This window comes from Pteronotus mesoamericanus, unplaced genomic scaffold, assembly GCF_021234165.1.
Source record: "Pteronotus mesoamericanus isolate MK-2021 breed Mesoamerican mustached bat unplaced genomic scaffold, CSHL_Meso_final contig_46, whole genome shotgun sequence".
In the NCBI taxonomy this organism is placed as follows: Eukaryota; Metazoa; Chordata; class Mammalia; order Chiroptera; family Mormoopidae; genus Pteronotus; species Pteronotus mesoamericanus.
The window spans coordinates 10,389,183-10,403,651 of NW_026555170.1; the positions used below are offsets into that span (position 1 = coordinate 10,389,183).

At 39.3% G+C, this 14,469-nt stretch overlaps 1 protein-coding gene across 5 annotated transcripts in view; it reads left to right on the forward strand.

The window, feature by feature from the left end:
• The window catches only part of NPAS3 (neuronal PAS domain protein 3), an 853,586-nt gene that overhangs the window by 619,692 nt on the left and 219,425 nt on the right, over window positions 1-14,469 (forward strand). The gene's annotated exons all lie outside the window — the stretch shown is intronic.

Genomic DNA, 14,469 nt, shown 5'->3' on the forward strand with positions numbered 1-14,469 from the left:
TTTGGAGTCAAGAAATGCTGAAAGAGACCATTAAAATGTGTTGCAGGGAGGGTTCCAGCAAGGAAATATCTAACTGCCTTTGCAAATGCTTCCTAATGCTGAAAGACAATTTCATAAGCCTAGACAGCCGTTTATTATTTGCAGTTTAATTACCCACATGTGTCTGCTAGAGGTTAAAAGGAAAAAATAGGAGGGCAGATGGGGCAAGGGACAATATCCTAGAAGTTACTTTTCAATATTCCCCTGGAACACAAAATTTTCACTTCCGTTGGATTCCAAGACACAGCCTGTGTCTAAAAAAATGCCAAAATACCCTGAAGAAAAGTTTGCAATCCAACTAATTATCCAGATGTTTTCTCCATAAAATGCTAAACATCTGGATATTTGTGCCCATACAGGCAATTGGCTGAGTTTGACCCTTTTCATCTGGCGGTTTGGCAGAAGGGAAGCGCAGCCTGGGTGGGAGGGATTTTGTGTGTGTGATGATCTGCCAAGTTGGATAATCTACTTCTCATTCAGTTGCCCCTTGGAGCTAAAGATGGAGATAAGATTTGTCTCCTCTTAAGCAGGATCCACCCCAGACTCCTTGCTTCTGAAAGTTGGCACCCCTCTACGGAGGCCTCCAGTGTGACTGGAACCTGTTGGCTGTTAGTGAGTTTGCTTGGAAATAGCTAAATCAAGAAAGACATTGGGAAATAATAAAGAGAGATATTTGGCATTTGAGGAAGATTGGGGGAGGAGGAGAAACACTGCCAAATTTGATTATTTACTGTTGAGAATTCAAGCGAGGGTCCATTAGCTCTTCCTTGAAGAGCATGCAAACTATTTGCCTATGATGTATAGATAGTAATTCTATTTTATGTGGACTTTAGCAAACCAAATGATAGAAACTGAGCTACTGTTAACTCGATATTAGTATTCTTGCATCTCACTGAAAGCTCTGGGTTTGTAATTGCCTTTAATAGAATTTGAGCCTTGTCTTAATCTGTTTGGGACCTAGAATTGGGAATCTCCAATTTTGAAATTGGTGTGCCGCCATGATAATGCCATATAAAACCAGAAACGCCGCCGCTTGTTGTTCTGCAATGCTCATATTCATCTGTTTTATGCAGACTCTCCAACAAAGTTTAATCAGCCAGTGAAGAAGAAGGATGAATAATTAGTTTAAGCAGGTAAATGCTAATTAGGGAACTCCTGAAAAGCATCCATTATATACTAGCTCAAAATACATTTTATAGCCCTGGTTAGTGGTGTAATCCAAATTCTGTCAAGGCAACTGCATTTTCTGTAATTGAGATGTGTATGTTTGCTTTGCATAACAGATGGCTCTGTATGCTTAGACTGATAGCTAGGAAAATAATAATTGCATTATTCTGGCCAAAAGAATATTAGCTCTTGGGTTTTGGCCATTTCAGTCAGTCCTCCTGCCAGCACAGCATATGCACATATATGGATTGGATTTTCAAGGAAATTGATGCATCTGGAATAGTGTGGCCATCTGAAATATCATCTGTTCAAGGGAAAATTGGCTTTAACCCCTGCTGGTTTCTTCTTAAAAGCAGTTGATTTCATTGCTTCTCCACTGTAACATTAAGTCATTCTTGTCACAAAATCTGAGTCAGATCATCGAGGTTTCTGCAGACTCCAGCGGGTACGTAAACATGGTTTGGGGGCTGGCGACTCCTGGGCCACCACTCCCTGCTTGAATGTGATGGGTTTTAAAGTGCGTATCTCTAGTCAGCATCTGGACTTCCTCGGGGCAGACGCTGGCCTGGTGTGCCGATGCCCTCTGCCTACGTGTGCTCAGTGTTGCCGGAAATAGTCAAATGTGCTGATAGAGGCTCTGAGGAAAGGGATGGAGGTCGTTCTTTGGAGGCTCTGTGCAGCTGAAGTGATGGAGGGTAGTCACCGGAAAGTGAGTTTTGCATACACCAATGTATGTATTTAGAGTTGAGAACTAAAGTTTAAGAATAAGCTCTGAGTTAACATGAAAACAGTCTGTTAAGAGTATGCTATACTTTTAAATGGCCAAAAAATGAGGGGAAAAAAGGCTATGCTAAAACTTTGGGAAGGGATTTCCAACTGAGTCAATGTTCTATGTCCTCGTTGGGTAGTTAAGTTTCCTGAGACATAACCTTTCCGAAGTGTCCTCGGTGCCCTCTTCAGTTGTGGGAATGCAGGGCATTTATGGTGACATGCAGCATAAAATATACTCAAAGTGATTGAGTTTATACTTAATATTTTATACACACACCCTTAATTAAATGCAAACCAAATGCTCTACTTCTGTCCTACAACTTTGCTTCAGTGGTTATTCCATCAAATTCTCGACAGTGATAAGGAATCTATAAAGTTGTGTTTCCTCCTTTGTTTTTTAAATAGTTTCATGAAATAAAGACAACATGGAACTGTATCAGCAAAGACTTCCTGGGTGAAATTACTGGGGGACGTGGTGAGCATGGCAGTGTGTTAGAGCATAGTTCTGTCTGCCTGTGTAACTCTCAAGATACTCCTTCCTCAGTTTTATTTTTTTTCAACATGTAAATAAATATGGTGGCTTTGAAATGGCCTATGTTCTAGAAAGAAATAGTGTTCTTTTTTGGCTCATGAGAAAACTGAGTAGGGACACTTCTACTGAGCTCTGTCGGGGAGCATGATGGCAGAGAGCGCCAGAGCGGGTTTTGCCTCTGCACTCCGCCGAGTGGAACAGCTCCTGATGTCCAAAGTGTGTGCGTGCCAGCTCGTCTCCTTAGAGTATGTTCACATTGTCATGATGATGGAAACGAAGGATCCATGATGATGTCTGAACCTCTTCAACAGCCCTTTTGACTTTGCCAGAGATACGTATTTAACCTAACATCCAAGATGTTTCAGGTTGTAGAAATATGTACTGTTGACTTGCTTCCCTGAATAAAAGTGATTTCCAGTAACTCACCGTGAGGCCTTATCTTAAAGGAAGACCCCCCTAAATATCGATGCTGAGTTTGGTTTACATGGAGATTAAATGATTTCTTATACCTGGTCCTGGCCTTCGGAGCTGTTAAGCACAACTCTGCTTTCCAGCTATAATGGGGTAGGCAGGAGTGAAAAGAAAGGGAGAAAACAGTGGATTTCCTAACGCTGAAGATGTAACAAGGATATGTACCCAGGTTTTATGAATTCTCTTTCACCTTATAAGAAGCTTAATCACCAAGAATTCAAAAGAGACTTTATATGATAAATAAAAAGCATTTCTAGTTTGACATAGGATTTAAAGCAGCTTAGAGAAATATTTATTTGTTGGCCTATACCTTCCTCTTTCTACAAAAGAAATAGCTTACACAAACATATACAATAAAAATAATGGCAAAATAGAGCTAGGATATAAGGAAAAAAGATAGAGGTAGGTAATCTTGTACCACAGAATAGGAAAACACAATGGAGGCTAGCAAGAAGGGAGATAAATGGTCTGATAAAGCTTCAGATTTAGCTACGAGTGTCCTGTTAGCCAAAGGAAAAAGGGAAATACAGCCAACCTTCAAAAATGAGGAAGCATCACTTCTTAAGGAAAGAGAAGTTTTCTGGGTCAGAAAGAGAAAAAAATCTCAAATACAATTTTGGTAGGGGCTAATCCATGAATTATATGTATTGATTTGCTTCCAGTGGAGTCCACATTTAAAGCAAAGCCGTAATGACCCCTATAATGAACACATACATACTGCAAATCCCATAGACAGGCAGAAGACTCCCCTCCCTGTTCGGTTGTTGGTGTGCCAAAGATTATTTTTGAGAGTTATGTTCTGGCATCTAGGACTTAAAATAACATTGACTACTTTGATGGTTTATGTGCTTCTAAATCAGCTTTCACTATTCCACACACAAATCCTGCCTTTTCTTTTAAATACTGATGAGAAATTTAACATTAGAGTTGCCAGAGGCAGAGGACATGGGTCTTAGTTAACCAGAGGATAAAAAAAGACTCATAGCTTCTGCAATTTTTTTTCTTGAAAATAAAGTGAGAGAGGATGATTCTGATGTACACCTAGGCCAGCAAAATGTTTTCAGGTTAACAGAGAGTCCTCCTTAAAAATATGTGGAGAAAAAGGAACCCCCTAGTGCACTGTTGGTGAGAATGCAAATTGGTATAGTCACTGTGGGGAGCAGTATGGAGATACCTCAAATAATTAAAAGTAAAACTGCCATATGACCCAGCGATTCCACTTCTGAGAACATATCCAAAGAAACCCAAAACACTAATTGAAAGAATATATGCACCCCTATGTTCGTTGCACTGTTATTTACAAAACCTAAGATTTGGAAGCAGCTCAAGTGCCCATCAGTTGATGAGTAGATACAAAAAGCTGTGGTACATTTATACAGTGGAATATTACTTGGACATAAAAAAGAAGAAAATTTTACCCTTTGCAGCAGCATGGATGACCTGGAGAACACTATGCTCCCTGAAAAAAGCCAGTCAGAGAAAGCCAAGTACATGTGGAATCTAATGAACAAAATAAACTAACAATCAAAATAAAAACAGGCTCATAGAGAACAGACTGACAGCTGTCAGAGGGGAGGAGGATTGTGGGAATAAGAAGAAAAAAAAAGGCCAGTGCAAAATGAAAAAAAAAAAAAAAGGGATCTAGATAAAACTGGGACATTAATGGTTTTTTTTCCCTGTTGTGATACCCTTTGGAATACCCTGCAGCCAGTAAATCCCTCTCTTGAAAAGCACTCTCATGGCCCCCACTGCCTCCAGGGCCCAGCTTGCCTATGAGTCACTTCCTTCTTCTCATTAAGTCCCCATCCCGGTGGAAGATACTTCCTTGCTGTTGTAAGCCAGCCAAAAGGTAGCTGCCAACCAGGTTACAAATTGGCTTGTTTCAAGGCACTTGCTGAAGGGGGGCAGGGGCAGGGTGGCTACAGACAGAAGAGCTAATAGAGGTGAAGGTGAAAGGGGTAAATGGTTGTTTTAAATTTGGTCTTTTTTTTTAAGCCATGATGATATATTTACCATAAACTCCTTTCCCATCCTGTTGTTCATCTCCATATTTTACATTTCTCTGCATTTGTTATATAGAATGGCAAATAAAATTACAGCTACAGCACACAAGTACAAGGTCAAATAAATGACAGAGCTCAGTCTATTTGTGAAGCTATTCTGAAAGGGAACCATGGTGCCAAATGTGGTTTATTTGAATAATAAAGAAGAATTAGATTCCCCTGATAACTTGGCTGAGGGCCAATAAATCAGTGGAGGTTAAGGATGCTTTGCAACTGCCATGTCTTTCTTTTGCTTTTCCAAAGTGCAAACCTCAACTCTTCCTCTCTCTGTTTTTCAATGCAAATCAAGTTGAGGTTAGTATGTGGTTAATCCTTTCACTTCTATGATTATAACATATATGTATATTTCTTTGGGGGGGTAAAAAAAAAAGCAAGCATTAGCTTTCCTTACAAGCTATTACTCTTGTTTGGCATCATCACATCCTAAATAACTGGAATAGAAAGACAAAAAGAAACGGATGATCTTACCACAGCAGAAGGTTTAAATAATGGAGCCAAGTGTCAGTAATTTTTTCAGTTGGTGTTCTAAATATATGTGACAGTAAGATAACTAGTTTCCTTCAATAAATGAATACACATAGCCCTCCAAATATTGCCATGTAACCCCCCCTTTTTAAAGTCTTTTGAGTAGGCATACCTTAATTTTTTTTTAAAAAAGAAAATGTGTTATTTTCTGCTTATGTGTTTTTTATCCCCTGGCAAGTCTGCATTTTTCTCCCGTACTAATCATAAAAAGTTCATCACTTCTGGGCATAACAAAGAAAAATGCCCTTTTGAATGTGGAAGCTCTGAGGGTTTAGAGACTATTGAGAAAATATAAGTATCAAAATAATTCAGAAACAGTACAAGGCACAGTGGCACATTATCAATTTACAACATTTAAATTGATAAATGCTTGGTGGTGAAGGCCTACAAGGGCACTTTGAAAAGCAAATAGCGACCTGGTGAAGAAATTGATTTTTCCCCCCCGAAAATGACTGCATGATGCATCATTTGACTGCATGCTGTCCGAGTGCTTGACAGAGATAATCTCAGCAATCCCACGGGTGACCTTATCGTTCTCACCAGGGCAACTTTGTCTACGTTCTGACTTTGCGCATGTCAAGGTTCCTCCCAGCAGGATCCTTGGGGGAGAAAGTTCCTCTGTTCGATCCAGATATCGAACCGCTCGCTCTTCCCCCCTTTCCCTTCCACCCCACCCTTCCAAATAGGCAAACACGCCTCTTTATTTCATCCATAATTATGAATGAGCCAGGCAGAAGAACACTGCAGCTCTGTGCTCTGTGTCTTTGTTGAAGCCCTTACTACCTTTTTGTTCACATAGTTCCAGGTGGTAACCTGTATTAGCAGGAATCCTTTTATCAGGAAGAGTAGAAAAATTCCAGAATGTTCTCCTAGAGTGCTTTCCCATCTTTGGCAAAATGGAAAAAGCTAATCAATTTCTTTCTTTCTTGTTCTCGCGAGTTTTTTTCCCCCCTCCTCTGCAATCCTCATACAGAAAGCTTCTGAAATTGCTTTAATCCACGCGCTTTACTGTCTGAGACTATTGTGTTCCTTCACTATCCAATGATTCTAGGTGTTTCTCATATAACTTTAAGATTACGTAGCACAGACAGAAGGCCCAAATAGCAAGTCACCCTGTGCTGTTGGGCTTTGCATCCCAGGGCAGCCTCTGTTGCAGCCCCTGATGTAATCCGTGAGGCTTCGTCAGGGCCACTGGTGTTTAGAAAATATTTTTCTGCTGGAGAGGAATAATTGACCATTTCTTTATGCTTAATTTTTTTCTGTTGATATATATGGATGTGCGTGTGTGCCTGTCTATTTATCAGTCATCTTCCTGCACACAGCTTGTCATGGATAATTACAATTCTTGATTAGCCACTTCTTGAAAACAGCAAATACCCTGCCTGGTGTGGCACCCTGAAGCTCCCGTCCCGACTGGCTTTGACACCCTCAGTTCACCATATTCAACCCCTTTTACCTCCTTCTTTCATCCACAACATTAATTCTGAGTGAACAAGACGTGCTTCCTTGCTTTTGACAAGATTTGCTGCAGTCTCATGCGACAAAAACCCAACACTCATTCCAGATTCAGAAAGTAGGATTTATAACAGCATTTTAATTTAATGTTGGATGTCGAACATATAAAGAGATCACAGTAGTACTAGAGCTGAAAATTGATGCCTTTTTTATTAGTGTCCTCTCAGAAGTGGGTGAGACGCTGTTTGTGCAATGGAGCACAGAGCAGCACAGTCAGATGAATGAGGATATGCTATCTGCAAGGAATCATATTTCAAGCCACTGTCGGCCTCTATTGATGTGCTTAGAGTTGAAAGGTTATGCTAGTAAATGCCATCCGAATTTCCAGCATTAGAAATCGGTAGAATAATCTGCTGGCTGTCACTTGATGCTCAGCCTAAATGCACTACACGGGGATATTTTACTTATTTTAACTCCAAATTAATTTCTGATTACTGGTGCCTTTCTTTCTTTCTTCCATGTTTTCATTGGTCCCCAAGAGGGACTGACTTTTAACAGGCCTTTCAGAGTGAACCAAAATCTCTGAAAGAAAACAAAAGAAGTTTGTGTCATTATACATGAGCATTACATTCTCCTTTATTTCTGGGGACGTACTTTGCCAGGCACTGAGGCTCAAACACATAGCATCTGTGTGCAAAGGGACTTCTCTAGTTAGACTGAACCACAGAATCACAAGACAATAAAAGAATGGCTCACCAATTTCAAACATGTAGTTTAAAGACTTTTCACATTGCTTCTTAATTCCTAGGGTTAATATGATCAGGAGAAAAAAAGAAAATGGGGTGTCTCCTTTTTATGGGATCAGGCAATCTAAAGTCAGGAAAAAATACTTTCTGAGGAGCTAGCTTATTTGATTTTTGTGAATAAAACGTTATTTTTATATTCATTTTTGAAATAGAGCACCGAGCAAAAGATGGAGAAGAAAATTTAGTCATCATTCTAAGTCTGTAATTTATTCATTTTTAAATAATGAAATGACGTTTTTTTGAATTAACCCATGTATTATTCACGCAGGCATTGGCAATGTAATGTCCCTGGTTTTCTGAAAAGCAATGTACATTTCTTTGCCTGACAAGCAGTATTTTCTATATGGTATTAATTTAATGGCTTATTTTATTATGCAAAGTTGGAAACTAAGATAAGTTCTGTCTATAATGTGCAACATATGCAAAATAATACCTTCACACCTAAGCCAGCGAGCCTCCCTCAGTTAGCCTGGACCCTATCAGAGTGATGAGCGAATGCAAACTGCTCATATGAAGAATAAGAAATAACTTGACCTCCTGGGAAGAAGGTCATAAAATCGTTAAATTCATGTGAAATCCAAATTTCATTTCTACACACACACACACACACACACACACACACACACACACACATTCAATCTATATTGGGTTTTAGCTCTTACATAAGAAGACATGGTTTTCATGTCAGGAGTAACATGGCAATAATTTCAGTTGGAATATAATAAGGAAATTGACTTCAGTTTTTTGCATAAGTTCTAGAACTAGGCTGATAACCTGAAAATCGATGCTGGTTTGAGACAGCAAATGCCCGGTGGCTTTTTATCCTTCTTATTCCCTCTGTCCCCTTTGGATGACAGCCCAAAGACGCAATCTTTTTTTCCTAAATAGTCATTTTTAAGGAGACGGATAACCTTTGTTCCAGTGATTCAGATGTACATGCCTATATACATGTATAAATGTATAAATCGGTTTCTTTCTAAATTTCTTTGTGTCTACTGCATTTTTGTCTACTGATATAAATAATTTCCAAAATGATTCACTAAAACAGCAAACCAGGTTTCCTTTGGGCATGTCCTCCCCCTTCCAGCTTCCTACAATTGCAAATTTACCATATTCAATAATAAGGCAAAAACTTCCTCTGATGCCGTTAATTTTTAATGTGCTGGCAGATTAAATCTATTACTTTCAATAACTATGCAAACTTTTTGAGAGCAAGAGAGTATGTGCAGAAAGAAGTTTTCCCTTGGAAGGAAAATAGAGGTTTGAAATAAATGTTTTCAGGACAAGTTAAGGCCCTTAGCAGAGGTGACAAAAGAACACCTGTCCGCCAAGTGTGGCCCTTGGCGGATCTCGGAAGGATGTCGGTAACAGAGCGTCTGCGTGTCAGGCAAAGAATTATAGGTGCCTTTAGCTTTTCTTCTAGGTTTTGGTGAAGCAAGCTTTCTGTAGCCTCCTCCCTTTGGTCCCCTCTCCCCCAGAGAAGCGTCATTTCAGACCCACAAGCGATCCCTTTTAGCAATGCTTTGCCAAGGAAACAATCGAAAATTGCCATTTAAAGAGCATACACACAGAGGAGATGGTTCTCTGAACCTGTGAGTTTTATTATCATTCTGTGATCTGTCTTGGCTTTCAGGTGTCTGTCCCAACTTTATTAGATGCTTAGATGTGGTTAACAAATCCCTAATTGTTCAACTTGATACTTTTTGGAGTTTAAAAAACATTTGCACAAATGTTTTTATGTTTATAGAGACAAGTAATATAATACTTGTCTATATATATAGGGGAAACGCTGAGAAGCCTATATATTTTTTTAAGGACTTAAATGTAAATAGTTTATTCTCTCTTTCAATGTAAAATGTTTCAAAAAAGAGATTCAAATAAAGTAATCTGTTATGATCCACAAAGAAAAAGAAATGAAACTGGTGGTTGTTTTTAGGCCAGTAAAGAAAAAATGGTAATGGCTTTCATACTTCAGTGGAGTTTAGTAAATTATTCTTTTTTAGGTGGGTACATCACATATAAGACGAATGAACAACTTAATTTGTGAGTAATCTACCCATTCCAGGAATGGTAGCATGAACTAGGATCTGGATCTTTCCCTGGAAATGTACAGGCTTGCTTTGTTTTAAGAAATGTTAAGGTTAGCAAAATGGCTAAATAAAGGCTATTGATATCATGAGGTGTTCCTCTAAGAGGTGAGCTCACTTCTTGCTTTTAAATATCTATGCAGAGATCCATTATCTACTTGACAAAATCAAAAGGAGGAGAGGGAAAGAGAGAGGCACAAAAAGTTGAAGTATTCAGAGGCATTCCATTTTAAGCTCAATTAGAAATGATGACCTGGAAATTGAGGTTATGTTGGCAGACAACTTTTTTTTTCTTTTTTTTCTTTTTTTTCTTTTAAGAGCAAGCAGGGCTCACTGCCCCTAGTAAGCATGAGGAGCTCCTCAGTCTCGGTCGCCCGCTGTGCTGGGAATGGTGTTTGCAACCTGGTCATCTGGCCGAGGGAAACATGGGAAGGCTGTTAGTCCAGGATCACTTCAAACTGTTGTGCAGTCGAAATCTGGCCCACTTGTGAGTCCTGTCTGCGTGCCCATTTGAATTACAGAAGTCTGCACATCCCTCAGGACAAAACATACGAATTTGAGGAGAATAAGAGGCGAGACTGGGAACCAATTCTCTGAAATTGAGAAGATTAAAAAAAAAAAAAAACAAAACATAATTTCTCTAGTTCATTAATTAAAATTGACATTGCAGGGTTTTCAAAGACCAAGAAAGGACTGTGCCATTTCACTACATTTCAAAACCTTTTCACTTGAGCAGACAAGTAAATCATGCAATTACCGGGACTCATTCAGCTCTTTAGTAAAAACACAGGCCTGTAACCCTGGGTGTAACATACATGGAAATGAGAAGAGTTAAACTGAAGATGTTTCTAAAATGTCACAACTGCTCCCTGACACTGGATGATATGTTTATCCATTCATTATCACTGAGAACACCTGGGGCGGTACTCAGGAAATCAGATAGTGCCTTTTAAAATAATTATAAAAGAAGCATAGATTAGCAAGCTGAGGGGAAAATAGACAATCCTGAATCAGGATGTTACTAATTTTGATCTGTTTGGGGGCATCAGCTTCCAAGTCACAACAGTGTAATAACTGACTGCAACTGTCAGCAGCACTGAGGAGACAGGGTGCCAAGTGTGACTATTTCTAAAAAGCAAATGTTTTCCTGGAGGAATGAATCCAAGCATTCATTTTCTGTTTATAAAATTAAGGCACTCCGTGGGCGGTGTGCCTTTTGTCAGTTCCTGGTTTGACCCTATTGTCTTTGGAGAGGCAGAAGGAAGCACTCTGGGCTGGGATTCAGGAGACCTGGTGCTGGTCTCACCTCTGCTACTAATCAGACCGGTGACCTGCAAGAAGCCGGGATCTTAATTTTTCATAAGTGTGAAATGAAGGGGCGATTTCCCAGGCTCCTTCTTCTTTAAAAATGTGCTCTCTGAAATTCATTCAACACTGGACATTTTATCATAAGCACTAGGATAGGGTGGGGGATGGGAGCCTGTGAGAAGTCGGCTATTTTATTTTTAACCTTCAAAGGAATTTAGTTGAGCAGATGCTACCCTGAACTAGTCAGAGTAGAAAAGAAATGATATGGCTTTTAAAGGGCACATCTAGCATATCTTCTGGGGTAAAGTAATTCTGGCAATGCTTCAAAGGATATAACTTTTGATGGTAAAGTAGGTAGGCTATGGAATGAAATCACATATGGCAGGCTGTCAAAGTCTCCTAGACTTTCAGTACATTTATATAAGTGCAAATGGAGGCTGCTTAGATGGAGTCCCTAGCAATTTCCTGCTAAGACTGCTTTCAGATTATCTGATATTATTTGACTAAATTATCTCTGTTGAAGCTGAGGACAACTTTTATGATCAAATATTTTGAAATTAGTTTTCCTCGTTGGCAGATTATCTGAAATATGAATTGCTCTCGTTTGAGCACTCGAAATTGAAAGGCCTTGGTAATAGCAATTATATAAAAACAAGGGTACTGACGTGCTGTATACCTTGCTGACGGGGATATGTTTATAGGTCAGTGATGTCAATAACTGTAGTTCTCCCAGGTACCTCGTTGTTACCCTTTGATGCTGAGCTAATGCAAAGGACAGGCCGACGTTCTTTTTAACAGGGGTATTTCATTTTTGAAAATAAATACTGATTTTACTGACTCCAGGCATTTAAACATAGTCAATTCATATTTATGACATTCCTAAAACCTTTTTAGGGTGTTTGAGAATCTGAAAAGCATGAACACATTGAAAATGTATATAATTCTAGACAGTTCTAAGGTATTATTATCCATGTGATTGACTTGTGTGTTCTTGATGCCTTCTCTGGGAAGTATTCCTATTACTCTTTCTGGTTTATATTTATCGCCTTGCAACGAATGATAATTATACTGAACATTTATTAAACTTTTACCGTGTGCCAAGCATTGTTCTAAGCACTTTACGACCATTGAAGTTTATAATCCTAACTAGTGTTAGGTACAATTACTATCCCCATTCATACAGATAAGTACACTGAGGCTCAGAAAGGTTAAATAGCTTGCCCAAGGTCATACAACCAGGAAGTGACAGTACTAGCATTTAAACGCATGCTACTTTCCGCCAAAGAACTCACTGTTAAATATTATTGTTAGCTGCCTCTGGGAAGTTTTAAATAATTAACAAGTAGAATTTTTCAAGGTTTATGGTTCAAGGATTAAGAGAAACTGAGACTTGGAGCAATTAAGCATCCTGCTTAGAACCATAAAATAGTTATTCTCACAATACCAGGACATGTAAACGAACTTCTGAAAATATCACTTAAGTTGCATTGATATATCTCAAAATTCTCCTGTTCAACATTATTAGAAATATTCCAAGATTCAACAGAGCCCAGTAACCAATGAGGATCTAAATGCAGGGTACTCATGATGTTTGCCACACATGTAACATGCATACATGCATGCCTGCCAGCATTTAACCAATACTAAGTGACCTACATGTGCCAAACACTGCTAAAAACTGAGGCTACTATAACTAAGGCATAGTTTCTGCCCCCAAGAATCTAGTGCCTTCAAGATGCTACAGAGATGGTAACCCACGCTATAGTGACCTATACATAGCCTATCTGAAATAATTTAATGAGCAATGAATGTCACAGAGAGATGCAGTACAAAAAAAAAATTTTTTTTTAAAGGGTGTTGAGAGAGAGAGAGAGGAGAGATGTGTACAGCAAACCACAGAAATAGAGAATGTGGATGAGTGACTCTGCCTGGACAAGTTTGCAAAGGATTTACAAAAAAAAAAAAAAAGTGATGTTTAGGTCATGCTTTGATGGGTATTTTCCACATGGAAAAGGGGAAGATGGTATTCCAGGCAGAGGGAGACATATTTTCATGTCATTTCTTATGGCAAGAGATGAGTCGGGAATGTTGGGACTGGGCCAAGTTGGAAAGGGGGTCAGAAGAAACTAAGGACACTGGACTTTCTTTCTTAGGCCCTGAAAAGCCATGAAATATTTTCAAGGGAAAAGTGAAATATGAGATTTGTGCTTCAGAAAAAATCTGGTAAAAAAATAGAAGCTATATCGCATCTTTCAATGAAAGCACCAATAAATAGTACAGGGAAAAGATTTTTTTTAAAAAAAAGGAATTACAACAGGACACACAAGTACAAATAGAGAGAAGGAGATGGATCTGAGAGGGCTTTTTCAGATAAGATCAATGCCTTGCTGACTGATCAGCGGTGCCAAAAAGGAGGAGCAAGTGCAGTTTTAAAACTTAGTTCTGATTTACATATGTGGCCTGGGAAAGGCTCCTGAGAATCTGTTGAATATACAAACTTCAGGGCTCACAGAGGGGCTGGGTTCAAAGGCACAGGTGGGGGAGTGGTTAGCAGACTGATAGTACCTGGAGGCAGAGGTAGGTGAGATTACCAAGGAGCATTTGAATTTCCAGAGGTGGGAGTGGAGGCGGCCGAGGGCTGAGAAGGCAGCGCCGAGAAGAACCCGGTACTGACAGGCAGAGCAAGAGAAAGCAGTGTGTGAGATGAAACCCAAAGGATCAGAAAGCGACCTGGACTGTCTCTTCCTTAAGAAGAGCTATGGAGGTTGTCATTAGGAAAAATCAAAGAAAAGGAGATTTTTTCCAAAAAGGATGTGGTCAAGTGTCTAAAAGTTATAATATTATAAGGCTAGAAAAAGGCCATTGCATCTACTGGTTAGAAGATTACCAGTGATTGAAATATTAGCAGCAGCACTACTGCAGGCTGAAGTCAAAATGCAAGTGGGTCATTGAATGAGAAGCACAAAAGCATTCAGTAAGTTTTGGTCCCTCTTCAGAGCAGTTTAGGGGTAAAGGAGGTCGGGAGGGTAAGGGGAGGGCGAAGAGTAGTTTGCAGGAGATACAGGTTGATGGATCTCATTTTTAGGATTAGATGACTTTAACATTAGGTTGAGAAGTTGGGCATGTAGGAAAAGATATATTAAAGGTTCAAGACAGAGATAATCTTTGGACCTGGATATCAAAAGGGTAAATTTATTTAGCAGTGTGAAAAGCATGTACCTACTAAATAAATAGGAATATCTCTT